General features: G+C 42.5%; 1 long non-coding RNA gene across 1 annotated transcript in view; it reads left to right on the forward strand.

Annotated features, from left to right (window-relative positions):
• The first annotated feature begins 12295 nt into the window (after positions 1-12295).
• Positions 12296-22116, forward strand: part of LOC310669053 — a 59865-nt gene continuing 50044 nt past the window's right edge. Inside the window, exon 1 of the long non-coding RNA XR_014506994.1 lies at positions 12296-12494. This is a non-coding gene — a long non-coding RNA (uncharacterized lncRNA). The remainder of the gene's footprint in view (positions 12495-22116) is intronic.

The raw sequence follows: 22116 nt of genomic DNA on the forward strand, positions 1-22116 counted from the left end.
ACCTTACTGATGTTAATGTTTGTTAATGCAAAAGATAACAATAATAATGAAAATGTTATCAAATGAAAATGCAGCAGCAGAAACCCATTTAGGATTTAATATGGATGTCTGTATCTTTCCGCCTTTTATTTTAAAATAGAACCCGCACACTGAAGGCCAACAAGGAATGTGGGAGAATTGGTCTTGGTTGCCCTGGGTCTCATCTAATCAACCTTGGTTTCAATCTAATGAATCCTATACATTCCTGAAGTGACCTATCTCGAAAGAGGTTACTGTGTGGGTGTATGTGGCTGAAGAAATGATTGGAGACCTAAAACAGATAATAAAACTTGTAGGGTGGGGGAGAGAACTCTCCCATGAACTTATGTCCAATCTTACACTGTTTCCTCATGTCTTAAGCAACTCTGAATCTTCCAGATAGAAATTACTCATCTGAAGTAAAGATTTTGGCACCAATTTACTTTACTTCTTACTGTGTTGCCTTTATTTGCTAAGTTCTTCTCCCAGCTCAATTGGATTTTATCTGCTGGAGCCCTCCCCTCTTTCTATATCATTTAAGAAAAATAGATTGTTGACACTTTCATCCGTTTAAGCTCCTTATCTCAGGGTCTTTGTACAGACTGCACTTTTTGCCTACAGATTCCATTAAGAGACGCTGTTTCTTTTCACTCTAGTACATGCTGGTGAAAAGGCAGAGGAATGAGTGAATGCTCCATACGCTTTCAGAACAGGAAGTCTCCTAGGATGCAGTTGTAATCTGGCACAAGGGGAGCAGGGAGGCCCAAGATCCTCTCTCGGCCACTGGGCGAGGTTGGGCAAGTCGCGCCCTCTCAGCCTTACCTTCCTCACCCAAATCAGGGCTTTTGCCCATGGATGCTAACCTCGAAATATGGTAACATTTTGATATGGGTGACATTAAAAAGCACAGAGAGAAAAGTTGAACACTTTGTTATAGGAATGTATTATTATTATTATTATTATTATTATTATTATTATTATTATTATTTCTGTACTGCCCTTCATCTGAGGATCACAGGGTGGTTTGCCGTATAAAAACACAAAATTTTTACCATAACACAGTTTAAATGGCCATGGATTGTTTAATTAGCCAAAGCCCAGGGTGAAAAGGAATGTTTTTGCCTTGTACCTGAAGATATGTAACGAAGGCTCAAGACAAACCTCCCTGGTGAGAGTGTTCCACAAGCAGTGAGCCACCACAGGAAAGGCCCAAGTGAGCAGCCTGGATGCCACATCAAGGAGAGAAGGGGGTGGAGCTGGATGCTACATCATTCTAGAAGGAAGAACAGGGCAAAGGGAGAGAGAGTTTTGACAGGTTCTGCAAGATGGAGAAACAGAGGCTTGCCTTGCTCTGTACTGGACCCACAACTATGGATTGAGGAAGCTAATGGGACGGCAATATCTGTTGTGTTAATGCTATGAGACCTTCCATCATATGTTCAGGTCATATGGACCATTAGGTCCAGTCGTGGCTGACTCTGGGGTTGCGTCGCTCATCTCACTTTATTGGCCAAGGGAGCTGGCGTACAGCTTCTACGTCATGTGGCCAGCATGACTAAGCTGCTTCTGGCGAACCAGAGCAGCGCATGGAAACACCGTTTACCTTCCCACCAGAGCGGTACCTACCGTATTTTTCACCCTATAGGACGCACCGGCCCATAGGACGCACTTATTTGGGGGGGAATAAAGGGGGGAAAATTATTCCCCCACACACAGCCCCAAAGAGCAAAGAAGCCATGTCAGCGACCAGGATGGATCCCGCTCGCTTTCCTGGCTTCATTTTTAGCCTTGGGGCTGGGGGTCCGGGAGTGAAGATGAGGTTGTGCAACCTCACCATCACTCCCTGAGCTTGTGGGGCTGGGGGTGGGGGAAGCCTGAGCTTCCCCCGACCCCAGCCCCCAGAACGGGTCGGAGAGCGATGGCGAAGCTGCACGCAGCTTCCCCATCGCTCTCGGAGCTTGCGGGGCAGGGGGAGGGGGGAAGCCCGTGCTTCGGGCTGCAGGCTGCTGCCCGCAAGCCTGGAGAGCCCGTGGGAATCCCGCCGGGCTTGCAAGGCTTGCGGATAGCTTCCTGAAGCCTGGAGAGCGAGAGGGGTCGGCGCGCACCAACCCCTCTCACTCTCCAGGCTTCAGCGAAAGCCTGCATTCGCCCCATAGGACACACACACATTTCCCCTTCATTTTTGGAGGGGGAAAAGTGCATCCTATAGGGTGAAAAATATGGTATTTATCTACTTGCCCTTTGACGTGCTTTAGAACTGCTAGGTTGGCAGGAGCAGGGACCAAGAAAAGGGAGCTCACCCCATCGCGGGGATTCGAACCGCCAACCTTCTGATTGGCAAGTCCTAGGCTCTGTGGTTTAACCCACAGCGCCACCCACACCCCATTTCGGGTCATATACGTGTGTGTAAATAAAAACATACATTGTAAAGACACCACAGTATCCATTGACCCTCATACCAAGAAAATCAAACCCTAGGTAAGTAGTACTATAAGGGAAAGTTGAAAAGAACTTTGAAGAGAGTTCAAAGGGACACAGGAAATGTGGTGTACAGAAGACCCACTCCCCGGCACCGCTCTGGTGGGGGCCCCAAGTCCTTCTGATTCAAGCTTGAAGCACAGCCCATGGACTGTGTGAGGCTGATGAAGGCCCCTGGCATGCCAGGACTGCGTCTTCTCAGAATCTGGTTGCTTGGGAATGCAGCCCAAAGCTGGTGGTAAACTCCATCTAAGGCTAAATATGGGCACAAGACCAATAGTCAACAACCCTGGGTAAGTGCTGGAGCCCCTGAAAACTCTCACTGCACAGACATTGGGGTGCATGCAAATATACAGAGGCATTTGTGTTGTGCTAAGTTCCTGCAATTAAAAATTGCTGTATGTACCAAATTGTAAGAAAGAGGAGGTGAACAGAAAGAGTCAGATGTCACAAAGACTCCTTGGGAAGCTTGACAGGCAATGGGATTCTCTCTCTCTCCCCCCCCCCCCATCTTTATTTTTCTCCACAATGGCAAGTAATTATCACAAAGGATGCTTAACTTTGGGGAAAGAAAGGAAGAAATGCTTTACAACATGCTGAAACAATTGTGACATGCTGAGGAGAAAATGAAGACATATGACATATGGGGATATGAAGAATGCAATATGCCTTGATAGACTTCATTGTCTGACAGTTAAATACACCAACTGTTTGACATAAATGGCAAGGCGCGTGGAGGTAGCAGAACAAGAAACCTGTCTTGTATTCCATGTGGGATTTCCTTATATAAATTGTACAGAATACTGTTTGTTTTTTTTAATGTACAACTATGAGCTAAGGACATACTTGTAGGGTTGAGAGTTTTAGCAGAGCTCATGCAAAATGTCCCTCTGTGACTAAGGCTACCTTCACACCATACATTTAAAGCACTATCATACTGCTATTAAAAGTCACGGCTTTCCCCAAAGAATTCTGGGAGCTGTAGTTTGTTAAGGGTGTTGAGAGTTCTTAAGAGACCCTTATTACATTCCCAGAGTTGCAATGCGTGGCTTAACAGGCAATCCCTCTTTGCATTGAACTCTGGGAATTGTAGCGGAGGAAGAAGCCATGGTTCAGAGCCTTCCCAGTAAAGCCCCTTGGAGTCAGGCTCTCCACTGAGACTCTCTGCAAGTCTCACTGGCCAGTTTTTTCTTGGCTTTAGAGTGAGGAGGCAGAGTCATCCAATCTCAATGAGACCTCTACTTTGTCATAGGCATCTGGTCCAATACTGTGGGGGAAAGGATGCTGGACTAAGTAGGATGCTGGACTAGAGTAGATCAACCTTTGGTCTGATCTAGCAGAACTCATTTTATGTTCTGGTGTTTTCTGCCTAGATCAGCTCTGTTCTCCTTGTCTAAGAACAAATGTGAGCAGAAAAGCTGACTGCAGCTTAAGGTCACCTGGACCCCAAAGGACGTGTCACTAGTGCTTTGAATTTTCTTCCTTTTATTACCCAAAGGAAGCATAAACTCTCAAACCAGAAGGCAAATGTTTTGGTTGGGTTCATGGTGCGGTTAGCATACAATTTGACTTATAGAAATGCCCACTTCTCTGTGTTATTTTTGGCTTCCCTTCTCTCTCTCACGTACATAGTCTTGGAACAGTGCAAAGTCTTTATGTGCATAGGATACATATGAGCTGAAGCAACTGCTTAGAATTTAAATGTTCTTCACAAATCTTTCAAGATCTATAGAAATACATCCTAAAGCGAAAGACTGCTCAGAGACCTTTTGTATCCCACTGTTACGCTGTTCCTTGTGAGATGGGTTAAATGTAAACTATCATTCTTTCCTTCTTAAAGCAGGCAAATGTGTGAGCTCTTTCTTGATTTATTGGATTCTTTTATGAACTCCATTCAATAGTAAGTTTGTTCACATATTACACTGAAGCATGTGCTGAAAAGGTGCCTGCCTGGTTTCAACAGGCAAGGACTTCTGAAGACTGATTTTGTTACAATGTGGAGCAAGTGTTGTGAGCACCGGTAACCTTGCCATTTCTGTAGACTGAGGTAGTCATATGAGGAATAGAATTATTCACTCAAGAGGGAGAGAATTTTGTAAAGAATACAAACTTTCAGTTAATTCATGTTTTCCCCTTTTCAAAAGTAGGGAGGCACAATACATTATGCACTCTTGATGTGGCTGTATGTTTGTCTGTGTTCCATGTGATTGTGTGCGGTGTTTTACCAACGCACTTGACTTCATTCAGATGCCAATGTAACACTGCACAAAAATAATCTTGGTGCAATGCTATGCTAGGTCACAACAGGACCAGTCAAAGTCATTATGCTGCCTGAGGCAAAGGACAGGATATACAGAAGCTGGCTAGACCAGCAGGCAATTCTTTCTTCAATAACTGAGGACATGCAGGGCAGGGTGTGGCACAGACAGGCCTGTCCTCTCTGCTGATGTCTCACTCTGCCAAATGTTAAGACTGGCCTTGAATCACACTGAGATGATGATGATGATGATGATGAGGCACTGTTTTATCAATCTGTGTGCTTCAGTAACTTGTGGGGCAAGGGAGATGGTGGAACTGAAATCTGCATCAAATTCATGTTCAAATTCCATAATTCATTGTGGTAACAAATAAGGCATGCAAGAAATATAACAGTGCAGTGTGCTTCAGGGTTCCAATCAATCAACTATGCTCCTTTCTAGGATACACCATTCTCTTTCTCCTCTCACCTGATCTTTGGTTCCTCACCATCAGCAAGTGGTCTGCTGGTAATCTAGGCCCACTGAGCATGCTCAGTCCTCATTAGGCTGTTGCAGAAATTCCATCTTTCCCCTTAGTTTTCTTTGAAATAAAAATATTTTGCATTTCTGAAAAATATTGTGACTCCCTTGAACCCCATGCCCCATGTCCTCAGGTGGATGGCTGTTGCTGTCTAATAATAATAATAATAATAATAGAATAATAATAGAATTTATATACCACCCTACACCTGGAGGTCTTGGCGGTTCACAGAATAAAATCAAAATAGAAAACCACAAACTACCGTAAAAACAACAACCCAATAACCCCCACCCAAGCTATCAGGACCAGCCTTCAGCAAACTGTGGTTGCTGTTAGAAGGCTTTCCTAGGAAATTCAAGGGGAGTTGGAATGCCAGGGGGCAGAACAAACTCAGGAGACAACAAAGGAATAGAACTGGGGGGAAATTGCTCTTTCTAAACTGTATGTATTGAAATCTTGGATAATGCTCCAGCAAATATTTCACTGGTAACCTTTACTGCTTTGACAATGCTTGACAATTTATTGCTGAAAGAATAAGGCTTCTACGCAACTGTCAAGCAATTTTTCTACCTGGATTGCACTGCTTAAATATGTATTGTCTTAGATGCTTTATGCTGACCCAGTCAGGATTTTTCCTGTGCTCAAAAGCTTTGCTGGCTCTTCTGTATGCTTCTCCCCCTCTCCTTGAAACCTGCCTATGGTTGTCTGCAAAGTAGCTTTATTTTACATTTTGTCTTGAAAGTCACTCTGCTTCACATTTGTGTGTGTGTGTGCGCGCGCATGCAAGCATGAGGAATGACACCTAGAATTCCCAGTGGGCTTCCTTCTTTGCTTCAAGGGAAATTTACTGTGCAAACTTCCATGTATGTGTTTAAGCAGCGTCATGTAAGGTTTGTAAGAGAGGCAGACTTAGGCCATTCACACCATATGTTTAAAGCACTATGGCACAACTTTAAAGAGTCATGGCTCCCCTCCCCCCAAGTATTCTGGGAGCTGTAGCTTGTGCTCAGAATTAACAGAAAGCCCCTATTCCCTTCACAGAGATATAATTCCCAGAATGGTTAAACAGGGAACTCCACAAACTGTAGCTCTGTGAGTGGGATAGGGGTCTCCTAACAACTCTGAGCAGCCTTACCAAAGACTGCTCCCAGAATTTGGGGGGTGGGGGTAGAAGCCATGCTAATTCAAAATGGTATCACAGTGCTTGGAATGTATGGCGTGAATATGGCCAGAGACACAGTCAGACATATATTTAATTGTCCCCAAAGATTTTAGAGCAGGGGTGGGGTAGGGAATGCGGCCCTCCATGTTTCTCTATTTGCCCCTCAGGAATCTCACCAGGCAATACATTCACCCTAGCCATGCCTCTTCATTCTAGACCATGACCCTCATCAACCTGACACCATGCTCTTCTTGGGTGTTTCTAGTTGGCTGGAACATGTCCTTGAACTCTTGTTTGCCTGGATGGTGGACAGAGTGGTGTGGGTGTGTAGAAACCAGACTACTGTACAAAGGTAAAAAAGAAAAGAAAAAAAAAGAATTCATTGCTCCATACACTTTTGCCTCTGGCATGCTGCCCCTAGAAGGTTGTGAAGAAGGGAACATGAGTTAGGTCATGTTCACTGGGGGAAAAAAACAAAAAACAACAGCCTGAAGTCCATTCTCTTCAAAAACAACATTTGTTCAAATTTATTTAAAGTTATTGTTTATTCATGGCATATAGAAATCTCACCCTTTTTAAAAATAACTCAGGGACCTATACAAGGGCTTCCTTCTGTTTATTCCTCACAACAACCCTGTTAGGCAGTTTAAGCTGAAATAATGTGATGGTCCCAGGTCTGCTTGTGAATCCCATGCTACCTATATGAGGATCTGAACTTAGCCCTTACGCATCTGCCTTCCCTAAGCTACTATATCAATTAGAAAACCACATATTCACAGCAGGTCCATGTTGCTACAAAAAAGCTGATCCAGCATAATTACTGAGACTTAAAAAAAAAAAAAAAAACCTAGCTGGTCAAGATTCTCTCAGCCTCCATACATCCCTTTCTGCAATATTAGATTTTATTTAATTAGTCTAAAAAATATTTATATGCTGCTAGTCATAAAAAAACCAGAGTGGTTTACAGCCGTTATGCATAAAACCATACAACAAAAACCATATAAAGTAGTTGAAGTCAGAAATTGTCTAACTCTTGTGGAAAGATGTATTTTTAATTGGCTGAATAAGCCTGATTGAACAGAAGAGGCTTCAGAAGGCATTTATAAGTTGGCAGGGAAGGTGCCCGCTGAATATTTCTCAATACTGGGCCAATGACATTAAAGGCTCAGTCTCTTGTTGTTGCTAAATAAGCCTCACGAACACAGGGAATATTAAGCAAATGCTTCCGCCAATGATATCAGTGACTGAGCTGGGATATAAGGGTTCAGGTGGTCCTGGAGCTGGCACAGGATATTGGGGTGTGGGAACTAGGCACTTCCCCTGTATGCGCCCAGCACCCTGGCACACAAGCGCCCCCTGTCAGCGGTGGAAACTGGGTGAGTGCAGAGGACTTGCTCCGTGTGTTCACCCAGCCCCTGCCTGACACGTGAGCACCCTCTGCATTCTGTCCCCACCTTAGCACCGGGAGGGCATGGAGGGTGCTCTTCAAACTCTGCCCCCTGCCCCCACCCAGCTTGTGAGTGCCAGCCCATTAGTGCCAGGGCTAAGTGAGCATGCAGAGGGAGCCCTCTGTGCTCACCCAGTCCCCATTGCTGATCAACATTCGAAACTCCCATTGTTCTAGGGAATTTCATTAATGCGAGCAGTTTCTGAGCTCTGGGCACAATACCATGCCTAAGATTTAGAATTAGGATTAGAACTGCCACTGCTGGAAGGGAATTTTCAGCCACTCTCTTAAGACTGGAGAAGGGACCCTCTTAAGACTATTAGGGGGTGGGCAGGGGAAGTATGGCTTTGTTTTTTCCAGTCTTCAGCCGCAGTTCGTTCATTTTCAGCTTGTATTCTTGTTATAAAAAAGTGCACCCAGGTACTATGTTGGGGCACTCATAACCTAGGTTTAATGTGCCATTTAGCTCCTAGCTTTCATATCTCAGTTTCTAACACTGCCGCTGATGGGCAGTCACTCACGCACCGGGGATGGGAACAGGTGCAGAGGAAACTCTGCTACTATTTGGCAGCGGCAGCAGCCTTTGTCCCTTGACAGTGGGGCGTGGGGCAGTAGCCTCCATCCCCCATGGGAAAGGATGCTCCTGCTCGTCTGCTACGGGTGCTGGGGTGTGTGTGCTACACCACTGCAGCCAGTGTAGAAGTTTAAACAATGGTAGCACATGTTGCTGGCCAGATGTCCCTGTTGACAGTCTGCCCACTGCATTCTCCGCCAAGTGTAGCTTCTGAACAAGACCCCCGGGCAGTCCCACACCGAGCACATTGCAGTAATCTAGCCTCAGAGTTACCAGTGCAGGATTACAAAGTTGAGGCCATCCTGACCAATATGTTAATAATAAAACAAATAATATAAATCCCAGAACATTGTGAACATGTTGCAAATCCTAAAACACTGAAGACTATAATCAGCGTAGTGATATTTATTATAGCTAATGAGACATGTTTTGATCATTTTTCATTAAAGGAAGCAAAAAGGAAACTAAAATAATTATAATAAAGCATCGCACAACCACCCATCCCAGAGTATAATTCCTGCAAACTCCTGGGCATCAGAATGTGGAAGATTAAAATATGTTTTATTTATTATCTCTCACATTAAAGTAATGTAAGAACCAATTATGTTTTGTAGTACATAGCTGAAACTTAAAAGTCTATGTGTGTGTGTTGGCTGGTTAGAGCTTTTTGTAAGACTGATGCTAGGGTTAGAGTCTCAGTGATTAAGATTCTGCTTTTGAAAATGTGGAAGGTGCAATTTGTAAATGTAATTTTATTTCCTTGTCATGACAGCAAAGCAGAATGAGTAATACGGTTCTTGCTGGACTTCCCCATGGTGAAGGTGGGCCTCACTGGGTCATGTAGCCTCCTCTCAATGCTCATGATGTTGTGTGTGTGTGTGTGTGTGTGTGTGTGTGTGTCTTGCTCATGTGACCTTACACAAACATGACAAGCCCCCCCCCCATGTCAAGCAGAACTTGGTGCTTCTGCCTGAGGGTCATCTGGTCCACACCCACCCACCCACCCTGCAATTCAGGAATCTCAACTAAAGTATGAGCAATATTGTGAAGAGTTTGGAGGATCTGCATCTGTACCAAAGGGACATGGTTGTCATGTTCACTTCATGGCACTGTATGTTCTGATAAAGCAATGTCTGACTGGCTTTGAAAAAAAATATGAACAAAGTTCTATTTGGTTAAAAAAAAAAGTTCGAAATGCCATGTTTAAGTACCTCTGCATTGTGTAAAACCATGAAGTTTTATATGATTTCGGATTTTTCATATTGAATTCGCAATATGATCTTGATTTTTCCATATAATATTAACACATCACAATGACAAATTGAATTATTGTTGAATTGGTTAAAGCAATAATGAGTGAGCTCAACTAGACTCAAATCATATTGTTTCTATGGCCTCCCAGCACCACTGGAGGACAATAGGGACTGAAAGAAACTAGGGTCCTTAATCTAAAGAGGATTCAGTTACTGAAGCTGCCACACAGATGGAGCTGCAGCTCTGTTTAAGGACTCAGCCTGAGTTGCTTGTAATTCAGGTAATGCTTGAGCCTGAGAGTCATACAGACTGTGTGCTTCACTTTCAGCAGGGACTGGCTGTACAGATGACATCCAGTGCAGTGGCATAGTGTGGGTTGCCAGTGCCAAGAGCTAGGGAAGCATTGCACCCCTAAGACAAGTAATGTGGCCCCTAACTGGTGCCTCCATGCAGTGCTCCATGCAGTGCTGCTGGATGGAGCTTTGGAGCAGCGTTGGGACATGTGTGTACGCATTCTTGGGCTGGGGTGCCACCACCACCACTGCCACAATTCTTGCTGTCCGCCTGCCTCCCCAGCAAGCAGGGGATGCCACATGGCCAAGGAATACAAGGGCCCATCCTTTCTCAGCTCCTGAAGTGAAATAGGCAGGCAGGACACAGAGCGCCTCTCAGCAGAATGGCAGCCACAGAGGTGCACCCATAAATTTCTTTGTGCTCAGGGCAATCACCCCAATATGACCCTCCCCTCCCACACACCACACCTCTGGTCCAGTGTAAGGTTGGGAAACACTGTTCTGAGAGTGCTCCAATTGGAGAATAGCCTTTACCAAAGGTGTCATGGGCTTTGAAGATGCTCGAATTCAGAACAAAAGGGAGAAACATGCAAAGAAGAAGGCATGCTTGGCAAACCCTCACTATGAACAACTCCTGCCCGGAAACCTATGTCCCCACTGTGGAAGGACGTGTGGATCCAGAACTGGCCTCCACAGTCACTTACGGACTCACTGTTAAAACCGTGTTCATGGAAGACAATCTTACTCAGCTACGATTGATTGCCGAAGAAGAAGACGAAAGAAGAGGTGGGTATGACTCAGGGAAAACTTCTAATTGGGCAATCTTAATCATGCCCATGGGCCAGAAATTCCCCACTAATGAGAAGGAAGGAAGGAAGATAAAAGGTGCCATTATATTTTGCTTGCTTGTTTCCCTATGCTTTACAAGATATCAGATTATAGGAGAACATGCATTTAAGAACCAATGATAGAAAGAAAGAAAGAAAGAAAGAAAGAAAGAAAGAAAGAAAGGGAAGTCTAGGCTTCTATTCCATCCAGTCACAGCAAGTCCCACCATCTCCTCCCTGCTGTACCTCTTGTGTACCAAGAAACCTACCTGGATTGCAGCACAGTGAGATTCTGAGCTGCATTTGTGTGTGACCCCAAAGTGGACTTTGCAAGAGCAATCAAACTGCAAGATCAACCAAATTGTAAGAAATTAACTTAAGGAATTAGCCACCCCTTTACCCCTCACCCCACCCCACATTGTTTAAAAACATTCTGAACAGCCACAATCTCTTCCAATGAAGATGTAAGTCCAGGTAACAATTTCACACACTACAGCAATTACTCTTTTGTGGCAATCATGTTCAAAAATGCATTTAACAATCCACACACCTTTAAGATTAATGGCAGAGATGTGATACCAGGAAAAAATATATTCTAAAGATTGATGTCAGATTTAAAGGAGAGGTCAGAGAGAGAAGGAAGACCTTTTCTCATTAAATGAGAGTTGAAGGATGAATATCAGGAAATAATGAGGGAAAATAAGCCAGATTTTATGGACAGTGAAAGCTTCGATCTTTTAAAGTTTGATAAATAGGCATAGCAGGGTGGTCTGATCAATGCGGATTAATAATGATGCCTTTAAAAAAAGAGGACACGGAGTTCCATGCATATTTCCACGACACATAAACATTTATAGAAAAAATGAAGCATGGTATCTTAAATATAAAGTGATGGAAAAATAGTTGTGTTTTTATTATGAGATCACCACAAGGTCCTCACACTGCACTAATAAGAACTTGGTTTGCAGCAAAGAATGTCCCATGTAATGATGCAGCTTATTTTCTAATAAGCTAAACTCAAGATCAACATGAGGGATTAAATTAATTCACAATGAATGAGGAAGAAATTCAGTTCACATTTAAAGGAAAAGAATTTTTCTGAAACAATATGCAAACCAAAACACAGCTACCCTTCATAATTCACACTTACTGGGGTGAAGGGTTAGCATGCAAGCCTAATGGCTGCCTAGTTGTTCAGCTCCAATAACCACAGGAATTCAAAGTCTTCTGTGAATGATCAAACAGAACAGACCTCAATTAAAAAGAACCCACAGGATTGGAAAGGGGATGCAGAAGAGCACGAGAGCCCTGCAAGCAAAGTTGCAGAAACTTCACTCAGACAACGTAATCGAGCAGTGAACCACTGACACTACAGACAAGGAAGGCCTGGCCAAAATGGTGTAAGGTGGCTCAAGGGCAAGGCAGGGCTTGAAAATGATTTACATGTCAGATGAGCCAGTGAATATATTTTATAGGTTAGGCATGCTCCTAAAGCAGCCTGGACAGAGGCTCTTCAGCATCTTGAAACTAAAATAGAAACCCCTTCAGCTAAAATTCTGGATGTAACAAAGAAAGCTAATGGATTTGGAGACACAGTCTGAAATAGAGATTCTCAAAATGAGAGTGCAGGATCTAGAGCTCATGCTTGAAGATCAAATCAACTGTGAGTGCCTCAATAACTTTTAGTTTGGCGTGCACGGCAGTGTGTGGGTGTGTTCTGTCAGATGCTGGAGGAGAGGAATGCTTTCTTAGTAACATTAATCCCAGAACTCACCTCATTCTGAATGATATTGAGAGAGTGTTGGACGTGTCTTATAAGGCCAAATAGTGGTCTTGTGTATGGGACACAGCACTTTCAGAACACTTAACCCACCACTGTTTAAGGGAATGGCAAAACATGACAGCATTGACAAAATTTGATTTCCTTTTATCTGCTTTATAAGCAAACATAATATAAACTGTTGCCCTCCAGGGACTCGGACTTCACACTGGAAAGATTTTCTTAAGTCATGACTGGGAATCAGCTTTTCTCCTCTTGGTTGCTTTAATACAGTGTTGTGCTTGTATGTTTATGAACTGTTGTTCCTGCAGTGCCCGTGTTATGTTTACTTGTTTTATTAAAAATTAAAAACAACACTAATAATAATAATAATAATAATAATAATTAACACTTATCTGAATTTTGCAGTGCCATTCTCTGGTCAAGCAATGTGTACAAAAATGGATATAAATGCATATTTTAGCTAAACTAACATACAAAGATACATTATTATATTAATGAAAATGGGTTTACCAAAATGTGTGCATTGTGAGAAAATACATGTGTATTTTAGAATAAATCTACACCAAAATGTTGATGAATTTCTAAAGATTTCTTTTTAAAAGGACGTAAACTGATGTGAAAATGTGGAGCACAGAATTTAAGATTGGAGAAATGAGAAAATGAGAGAAATGCAGATTGAGAAATTTAGATTGAGGTGGGAGAACCAACTGATTATGCAGTCATTTGATAGCAAATTATCAAGTGCCATAACAGATAACAGAAAATTAAATGTATGTATTCATTAGGTCTCTCAGGTTTTATATACAATACCAGAAATTATGGAGTATAGATTTAGTTTAGCTAATAAAAGCATCGTGTAAAAGACGGAGAACTTAACTGTTCCATTTCTAACTGGGAGACCAGATGTATGTTTGATGTATTTATGAGATGTTGGGCTCTGTGAAACATGCATGCCCTCAATAGCTTCAGATCAAATTTGTGAAAAGACTCCACTGGGGGGGGGGGGATGAGTTGGATCCAGACCTGCAGAACAATGCTAATTATGCCTACTCAAAAGAAGTCCTATTGAATGCAATGGAGTGTACTCCTTGGTAAATGGAGTTAGAATTGCAAACTATATTCATCATACTTTAGTCCCATTGTTTTAATTAGTCTGAGATTATATGGAAGTTGTACAGTGGTACCTTGGGTTACAAACACTTCGGGTTACAGACCCCGCTAAACCGGAAGTAGTACCTTGGGTTAAGAACTTTAACTCAGGATGAGAACAGAAATCATGTGGCGGCAGCAGGAGGCCCCATTAGCTAAAGTGGTACCTCAGGTTAAGAATGGTTAATGGGAGTTTACCCATTTCCCCCCATTGCCACTTGTTTACTATTATAACTAACTTTTCTAGAACAGTGACTTTCCTACGATCCCCCGAGGGGCAAGGAACCCCGATTGCCAGCTTTACCAGTTAAATTCATGCCAATAGCCCATTCTTGCAGATTTAGGAATGATTATGTGTTTCTTTCAAATGCCTTAAAAAGGTGCTTGTATTGGTGCTGTGGTGACATGCAAGTGTATGTTTTACATTTATATGAATAACTCATGATGAAACAATTGTATCTGATTAATTTTTCATTAGTTGACAGTTCTAATTAAAAAGAAAATATACATTTTCAGTCCATGCTCAGGAGGCAGCCACTGTTGGAAACAGGGTCTGACCTTTTTGACTACTTAAATATTTATGGCTGTACAGTGAATTTCTGCTTATAAAAGATGGATTTAGTGCATACAAGGACCTGGACATGTCCTCAGGCATGTTTCCTACAAAGGAAATATTTCACTCCCACCCTGCACTTGCCAGCACACTGATAGAAATCATTTTGATAAAGTTAGCTTGTTTATTTAGTTTGTTTTTCAAAAGTCAGGCCAATCTGAATCCTTTTTATCTTCTGTTTTATTCACATACCTCACTCTAGTTAAAATACTCGAAAGGTAACTATTCGGAATACCCTCAAGTATGATGAAATCCTACTTGCATCAAAAACTCCATCACGTGATAAAAAAACTTCATTGCAAAATGGGGAGTAACCTCTTCTTCTGAGACTTGGGGCTAGAAGATGAAGCGAGAGGAATAAGCAGAGCTGCTTCCAAGCAGGTCAAGTTGGGTGAGGCAAAGTCTTGGCAAAATCAAGTGAGGCAAAGTCAAGACAAAGCTTTTTAAGGAGTTCAGGACCATGGTCAGATCCCTAAAGGCCCTGCTAGCTGAACTGTGAATGATCTCAGCCAAAACCTGGGGCCATCTGAGGCTTTATGTATGCTGGCAAGGGCTATACTATTGTTGGCCTCCTAGTTGCTAGCTTTGATGACTTAAAGGATCTTTGTCTGATTTTACAGGCACCGGCAGCTGCCAAGAGGAAACTGGGGGAGGTACAGTAGTTCTCCTAGTTGAGCAGACTGCATTTTCTCCTCGTTTATATCTTCTGCAGGGTAGTGCTAAATTTCAGTGGGCATGACTGGCAGCGTTACTTAAATGTTCACCTCAAGTCTACTATCAAAGGCTAGTCTTTCGAACTGCTTTTGTGAATTTTTCAAAATGGTTTCATAGCCTTATCATGGATGTGATGAAATTGACTCTGCTAGTCCACAAAGGTTGGATATTGACAATACCAATATCTTTTAGTCCTGAAGGTGCCTCAAAAATTCCTTATTGTTTCATCAGTCACTATATCAGTTCATTCAAAATTGGTTTATTAATCCTTTGCCTAAATGGTGGTGGTGATGGTGATAACAACAATTGCTTAACATTAAAACAAACAAAATATATAAGTTCTATTTATCCCCATGTACACATATGGTTGAAAGGTTCACACAGTCACTATCCATGGTTTTTCCAGTATGTGAAAGAGTTGTATGCATGTACCGAAGTGTGTGCAACCATTCAAAGAGGGACCTAGACCAATCAAGGCCATCTTCTTGCATAGAGGACCTCTCTGTATATACATCAGCACATAAAAGAACCCTTTTCATGCTGGCCAAACATGCATTGGTGAGGAGGCATTTCTCCTGCAGGCCCCAGTGCACACACATCTTCACCTGGCCTGTGCAGGCCCCTCACACATTTCTACACATGGGAGCAGTTGTGTGCAGCATATGCACTCTTATGTCATAGGCCTGAGCCCCAAGTTAAGGACTTTGCAACATTCCTGTGTCTGGGTAAAAATGTGCAAAATTCTTTTGAGAAATCCCACACCTCTTACATAGAAACTTCCATGTCTGCCTCAAAGGCTTGCTTTATGTGAGATAACAGAGAAACTCTAGCATACACCTTTCAAAATGATTTGGCACACTCTTACAAAGCCCTGCATGATTTCAGACAACTCAGGCTAGCTGTCCTTTCCTGGGAATGCACTATTGTTTAATGTACCTTCATTCAGAACAATCCTATTCTATAAATTATGTATAAATGAATGTCTCAACTGAATGGACACAACCTGCTTGAGTTTCATGTCCAGACACCTCCATTTATCCACAGAAGTGTTGGGATATTTGGTGATAAGGGTCTATAAATGATGGTTCCATTGTACAAGCTGTCAGTCAGCTGAGTTGTGATTAACCCATAGAGTTAAGAGTATGTTTTCCTGTCATGTACTAATAAAGTCATTTGTCACTTTTTATTTTGTACTTCAGTAGGCACAAAAGAGCAACTTCCCCCTTCCTGTTTAATTGCACACCTACCGTTATTCCATCTGACAGCCAACCTAAAAGAAGAGCAAGCAAATTTTGTGGCCAGGTAGGTTTTGCTAATTAGGCCATGCTATGGATGTTTAAGTATAGGGAATCACAGAAGGGCTAAGTTTAATCCATAGTGGTTCTAGCAGAGCAGACCTTGAAGCAGATGCAGCTGTAATGTAGAGCCTGGCTATATATACAATTGATTGTTTGGTATGTTTGGGATGGTAGCATGTAGATATGTTTGTCTATAAGTTGGTCTATAAGGTGCTACTGGACAATATTTTATTTTTTATATACATATTCCATAGTCACCAGCATTCCATGCTTCTTCAGAAAAAAACAAACATAAATAAATACAAACAAACATAAATAAATCAAGCCAATGGCCCACCTAATCCAGTAACATGCACAGAAGTGGCCAGCCAGATGCCTGTGGAAATCTAAAGTAGAACGGGAGCACAAAAGCACTCTCCCCTCTTGAGGTTTCCAACAACTGGTACTCAGAAGCATCAAAGCCTCCAACCAGACTTGCTGTGTCTTGTGCCTCTCAGGATACTTCAGGAGACCATCTCCTTCCAGCCTTCCTTCCAACCCCTCCTGAAAATTCACCCTTTCCATGATTTTATTTGTTAAATTTATATATACCAGCTTTCATATGTGTATCACAGGGCAGTTTAGAGTAAAGCCTTTTGAATTGCTCACTCATCCCCACAGCCATACCGCAACCTTCCCCGACCAACCTTCAGAGGTTTTGAGTCACAAATCCCATCCGTTCCAGCCACCATGGCCTATCATTGGGATTGATGGGAACCCAAATCCAGAAGCCTCTGGAGGGCACTGGTGAGCAAAGGCTCCCTACCTGTATTTAATTCTAAATCCACATAGCTGAAATAACTGAATATGTTTACACTGTTCCTTCTTCCTCTGTTGCTTTCCTTTTGACTATTTTTAGTCTTGTGGGGGAGTGACCTATTCTTTCCTCCTCTTCTCTGCCATTCCTTACCAGTGATAATATACAGAAGTGTCTAGGGCATAAGAATGAAGACTCCTTCACCACTGCCTGCTGCTGACTCCCCACCATGGATGTAAGAATTAGAAAGAGGAGGGGTTTATAATCACCATTAGCAATCTTATTCTTTGTACAGACCCTGATGCATTTGTATAGGGACAGGGGGGAAATCTCTGAATTTTAGTTTCAGGTCCCCCCCCCCCATTCTTTCCCATTTGCTGCCCTCTGATGTGAAGCTGCCCTATGCCAAAGGGCAAATTGGTGGGAGGTCCTCCCTCACCTGGTTGGTAGTGAGAAAGGCAAAGGCCAGAATAGTGAGAAAGAGCTGGCTAGAAGCAGGTAGAAGCCTGAGAAAGAGAGACATGCATGATTTCTTTTCAAACCCCAAGGAAGCAAGACCTTCTGGTGTGAGCCCCTCCACCGTAGGCTCAGGTTGTATGTATGTGTAAACCTGATATCATAAAGGCACTACAGTCTCTGCTGTCCCTCATTCCAAGGAAACTGAGTAAGCCCCTGGAACCCCTGGAATCTCACACCTCTCAGACATTTCTGGAAGAGGAATGAATAGTGTGGTGGGGGCATCACCCCAGATGCTATGAGTAACTGCCACTTCTCAAGATAGAGAGGGAGAGGTGAGGGACGTGGTACAAATGTGCCACCCTCCTCATTAGATTGGCTCTCCCAACAAGGTACAAGTGTGTGGACCTCAGCACTGCCCCTCCCCTTCCTCTATTCTTCCTGATACGTTGCCATGACTAAGGTAAACAGAAACCAGGTGAGCAGTACAACCTTACCACAATAACTACTGTGGTATCAGCTATGCAAATGCATTTAATGCACACTTTCCCCTAATATATGCATTTTATAGGTACGTGTATTTGGTTGGAGTACTGTATAGTCAAATTTGTAGAAAGGTGAATTTAGGAGGATAGCTCTCTTTTGGTTCACACAGTGTTTTGGGAAGTGTGAATTAGGCAGGCAGGCTCTCATTTGAATATGAACTGTACCAAATTGCTTCCCCATCCCTAAATTTGTATTCCATGCCCATTTGTTTCTGAGATGTGGTGCGTCATGATCTTATATATAAATTACTATAGCTTGATACTCTTTCTTCTACAGAAGTGTTTGACAAATGTAATTTTCTTCCCTGTTCCATATCTCTGCTATATCTTGTTTCTCCACAAATTCTTTTGCCCGAGCTTTCAGTCTACGCAACTTGTTTGAATTTATTCCCCCCCTCCCTTGCTCTCTTTCTTTCTCTCTCTGATAAGTGAATTAAAATGACAGTAAGAAAACCAAAAGCTCAAGAGGTGAAAGAAAGAGGCAAATGAAATGGCTTTATTTCCCAGACACCATAAATCAGAGCCTCCCTACTTATAATGTAGCAAGATGATCAACCGATTCCTTCATGCATCCTGGGCTTATTTGTCTTTTCCAAACCATGGTACTTCACTTCCTCAGAACATACATTGAATAAAATACAGTGTAAAATTCAGCTAGGTAAGGCTGAGAGTCAGGGACTGGTCCAAGGTCACCCATTGAATGGGATTTTGAACCTTGGTCTCCCATGTCCTAGTCCAACACATAGTGGCCTTTTCACAGAATGACAGCTATCTATCTAACACCTGGTCATGCTGAAGTACATTGATTTCCATGTGTTGGATTGTGGTTACAATTTTTCAGTGCATAAAGACTGGGGCAAGTCTGTTTCCCCTTCAATTCCTTGTTGGAAGGACTGGCCCTACTATTAGATAAAACGAGACAAATACCTCTGTCAGGAAATTCTGGGATGGTAGTGACAGCACAGTGCTGAAAGACAGAGCTTTATGGAACATGTGACCTGCTCTGGGCCCCCGGAATTTGCCTGCTACATTCAGGTTCAGTGAAGGGTGCTGTCTTATGAGGGTGCTGTCTTATTACCAGTGCTGAAGTAGAATTCAGCTGCCAGTGCAAACAGGTTTTGTACAGGGATCTGTGGTGTGTGTATGAGCATGCACACACACGTTTCTGCATGTGTGCACACCCTGTCCTGGGCTGGGATTCAACATATAACCAATGTTATATATACATCAGCCCTGGCACAGTCCTCAAGCCCTGCACCTCAGGATAGCCACATCGACAGCCTCCCCTTAAATCTGACCAGGGACCCATTTTCAAGCACAGCACTGTTGAAATCATAATTCAGCAAAACATCACAAATCTAATGATGCTTCTCACATGATTGTATCATAAAAGTATGCATAAACTCACATATGTTCCTCAACTTTAAAAGGCTTTAAGAATGTGGGCAGGGTGGTGATTCATTGCCTCGTATCCTTACACCAGCATCCTCTCCCTGGTTGTAATAAGTGCCCAAGGCCTCAGTTTTTGAGAACAGAACTGCAAGGCTTCACTCTCCCTTACATGTGCAAAATCCACAGAGAAATAATGCCACTCTGATGAGCAACATCATAAACCATAATGACAAAAAAAAGTACTAGAAAGGACTGTTCAAACAGCCAGTAGCAGATGTTGGAGAAATAAGCCTTATGGATTTATGGTCAGTTAAGTCTGACAGATGGAGATGAGAGATTAATCCTTTTCTTCCCTGGCAGACTCAATCCCTTTTCCCTAGCCCCTCATAATTGCCTTTCATCAATGGTCTTAGCATTTCAACCATTTCATGTGATAGTTCTAAACTTTAGTTAACATTAAACAGCAACATGATTTTGCCTCAGGTAATTAAGAGCAGGTTGATATGCCAACTTGAGCAGGTAATATCTGGGAAAGCTGGTGTCATGTTCTAGTATACAGATTCAGTGTAACTTTTTGCATAGCCTATGGGGAGCTGATGCTTGCTCCAGACCTTGCGAGTGAGTAAGTGCTAACAAGGCTTAAATGAGGATGGACTAGCATCCTAACAACTGCAACTATCAGACGCAAATAATATTGTGAGTCCAAGGCGGATTCTGATTAGTGGTTTTTTTAATTGATGCCCATCTCCCCAACAATGTGTGACAAACTTTGGAAATGTGGAAGAGTTTCAAAAGCTGATTGTGATAAAGGAAAGAAATAGTAATCATGGGGGACTTCAACTTCCCCGATATTTGTTGGGACTCAAACTCTGCCAAGTGTATAGTCTGACAAATTCCTCCAATGCATAGCTGAAACATTGCTATATAGTGGTACCTCGGGTTAAGTACTTAATTCGTTCCGGAGGTCTATTCTTAACCTGAAACTGTTCTTAACCTGAAGCACCACTTTAGCTAATGGGGCCTCCCACTGCCGCTGCACCACCGCTGCACGATTTCTGTTCTCATTCTGAAGCAAAGTTCTTAACCTGAAGCACTATTTCTGGGTTAGCGGAGTCTGTAGCCTGAAGCGTATGTAACCTGAAGTGTATGTAACCTGAGGTACCACTGTACTGTATATAAAATACTTTGCATTTGTAGAGTGCTTTCAAGTCCTTCAGATTTATTTATCATTTATTGGATTTATATGCCATCTTTTTCCCCAAGGCACGCAATTTTTTAATACATTATATACAGTTTAAAGGGATGGTGTGCTCTCAGGACAAATGAAACCCAGTGGTATGTATGTTCCCTGACTTGGCTCCCCCACTTCGGCCTTCCCTTGAGGCAGTCCCAAGGAAGGTGGGAGAGGAATTGCCCCAGTACCCCTCAGGCCTGTCTTGGTTGATGGTTTTGTCAGATGCTGATGGTACTGTGCACCCTGAACTGGGCTCCTCACTTCTCCTTACCACATTCCTGTGAGTTTGTATTCTCCCAGTTGCAATAGCAGATCATGTCCTGCTTGCACTCATGTACTGCTTGTAGGCTTTCCATAGGCATGTGGCTGACCACAGTAGAAATAGAGTGCTGTTTATTTGGTCAGAATAAGCAGTGCTGCTTTTTATGTTTCTGTGAATGAGTGCAGTGGATTATATTACTTCTGCCAAGCCTTCTGGCAGAGGGTGTTTAAAGAAACAGGCTATATTATGGGTCAACATGTGGAATGCACCCCAATATTAGGACTGTTGACTATTCTTAGATATAGGCAATCTGACCTTTGCTATAAAGAACTAATTACTTTTCTTTTAGTAGCAGCATGCCTACTCATGGAATTGGAAACGATTGGAACACCCGTGTATCTCTCGTTGGAAACAGAATGTATGCTCTGCTACTGCATCAGAAAAAATAATCAAGAGATTGCTTGCATTGAATAATATAAATGATGTTGAAAATATGACATCATTTTGTAAAAAATACTTTACTGATAATCCTGAAGAATGGCAAACTTAACTCAACTGCTTTGTCCTGGAGGGGCAGAGGGGGACGAGGGGAATTTTGTTTTTGTATCCTCTCTTTTTTTTGGATTTATTTATTGGAAATCAATAAAACTATATTTATTTAGAAAGAAAGAAAAAAGTTTTTAAAAGCCCACAAGCCCTGCAGAGGAGCACAACTCTTGCTTTGTAAACTTAAAACTCATTAGTTGATAATGCAACAAAAAAGAGCATTGTAGAGTGAAATTTGCTTACTTAACAATGAGTTGAATCCCTTCATCCTCTCTGACTAGTATCTACACCCACCACCTTGATATTTCTTGTCCAGAGGAATTGGTGAGCTGTGTTGTTGCCTTGATCTGCTATATTATGTGATGTGAACCATGCAAGTGAGATCATCCAGGGATGGGTGTCCAGTGAGCATTTCTCTCTTACAAGCTGGTCTCACTTTCAAATGCCAAATGTTCATGAGGCCATACAAACATCATTTGTTAGATATATAGCATTGA

The sequence above is a fragment of the Podarcis tiliguerta genome, assembly GCF_965153285.1.
Source record: "Podarcis tiliguerta genome assembly, chromosome: Z".
Lineage (NCBI taxonomy): Eukaryota > Metazoa > Chordata > Lepidosauria > Squamata > Lacertidae > Podarcis > Podarcis tiliguerta.